General features: G+C 46.2%; 1 pseudogene; it reads left to right on the plus strand.

The window, feature by feature from the left end:
- Nucleotides 1-867: 867 nt before the first annotated feature.
- On the plus strand, nucleotides 868-1,858 carry LOC123925307 (annotated as a pseudogene).
- The last annotated feature ends 300 nt before the right edge of the window (nucleotides 1,859-2,158 follow it).

Consider the following 2,158-nt stretch of genomic DNA (forward strand, 5'->3'; position numbering starts at 1 on the left):
CAGACCTGTACCCCTGGGGATAAAAATACATTATATGTTTATAAAAGATAAGAAATTAAAAAAAAAAGAATCATGAAACTATAACTAAAAAAAAAAAATATATATATATATATATATATATGAAATACTAGGGCACCTAGGTGACTCAATTGGTTAAGCGTCTGCCATTGAGCTCCCTGTTCAGCAAGCAGCCTGCTTCTCCCTCTCCCCTGCCCCTTCTCCCCACCCCCAGGCTCTCTCTCTTGCTCTCTCTCGAATACATAAATAAATAAACAAAATCTTTAAAAAATATATGAAATACTTAGAATAAGATAGAAAAAAATGTACACCACCACACAGTGAAAATTATAAAGTGTTCGAGGGAAATCAAATAAATCCTAAAGAAATGAAGAGATATTCTATGCACATTGGTCAGAAGAGCCAATAAGGTAACTGCTGATTTTGCCAAAACTATAGTATCAATACAATCCCATTTCAAGTCCCAGTAGGATGGATTTTTTTCTTATTTTTAGAAATTTACTGGGTAATTCTAAAATTCATATGGAAATTCAATGGACGAGAATAGCCAAAACAATTTTGAAATAGAAAAACAAAGTTGGAGGACTTAATACTACATTATTTCAAGTCTTACTATAGAGCTTCAGTAATTAAGAGGGTATAATGTTGGCATAAAGATAAATAGGGGCTCAATGAAAGGCTCATTGATGGCGACAATATCCACTTTACCAGAGTTAAAAGCAGCCCTGGTGACCAGGTGCCCAATATGGCCAAATCTGTTCACTCCGACCATCACCATCGTGTCTCGGGCACGCAGCTGGCACTGCACCTGAAGATGCGGCTGTCTGTTGAACGGGGAAGAGCAGAGAGCCATTGATCTCAACTACATGGTCCACATGTTCCAGTATGATTCTACCCATGGCAAATTCCACGGCACAGTCAAGGCTGAGAACGGGAAGCTTGTCATCAATGGGAAGTCCATCTCCATCTTCCAGGAGCGAGATCCTGCCAACATCAAATGGGGCGATGCTGGTGCTGAGTATATTGTGGAGTCCACTGGGGTCTTCACCACCATGGAAAAGGCTGGGGCTCACTTGAAGGGCGGGGCCAAGAGGGTCATCATCTCCGCTCCTTCTGCTGATGCCCCCGTGTTCGTGATGGGTGTGAACCATGAGAAGTATGACAACTCCCTCAAGATTGTCAGCAATGCCTCCTGTCCAACCAACTGCTTGGCTCCTCTGGCCAAGGTCATCCATGACAACTTTGGCATCGTGGAGGGACTCATGACCACCGTCCATGCCATCACCGCCACCCAGAAGACTGTGGATGGCCCCTCTGGGAAGCTCTGGTGTGACAGCCGAGGGGCTGCCCAGAACATCATCCCTGCTTCCACTGGTGCAGCCAAGGCTGTAGGCAAGGTCATCCCTGAGCTGAATGGGAAGCTCACTGGCATGGCCTTCCGTGTCCCCACCCCCAACGTGTCTGTCGTGGATCTGACCTGCCGCCTGGAGAAAACTGCCAAATATGATGACATCAAGAAGGTGGTGAAGCAGGCATCAGAGGGCCCCCTCAAGGGCATCCTGGGGTACACTGAGGACCAGGTTGTCTCTTGCGACTTCAGCAGTGACACCCACTCCCTACCTTCGATGCTGGGGCTGGCATTGCTCTCAATGACCACTTTGTCAAGCTCATTTCCTGGTATGACAATGAATTTGGCTACAGCAATCAGGTGGTGGACCTTATGGTCCACATGGCCTCCAAGGAATAAGAGCCCCCTAGACGACCAGCCCCAGCCAGAGCAAGAGGAAAGAGAGAGGCCCTCAGCTGCTGGGGAATCCCTGCCCCAACTTATCCCCCCAAACACTGAGAATCTTCCAACCTCCACTATTTCCATCCCAGACCCCCTGAAGAAGGGGAGGGGCTTGGGGAGCCCTAACTTGTCATGTACCATCAATAAAGTATACTGTACCCAGCCAAAAAAAAGAAAAAAGAAAAAAGAAAAAGATAAATAGGGGCACCTGGGTGGCTCAGTTGGTCAAGCATCTGACTCTCGATCTCCTCTCAGGTCTTGATCTCAGGGCTGTGAGTTCAAGCCATGCACTGGATTCCATGCTGGGGAATGTAAGTAGAGCCTACTTAAAATAAATAAATAAATAAATAA

Source organism: Meles meles, chromosome 14, assembly GCF_922984935.1.
Source record: "Meles meles chromosome 14, mMelMel3.1 paternal haplotype, whole genome shotgun sequence".
In the NCBI taxonomy this organism is placed as follows: Eukaryota; Metazoa; Chordata; class Mammalia; order Carnivora; family Mustelidae; genus Meles; species Meles meles.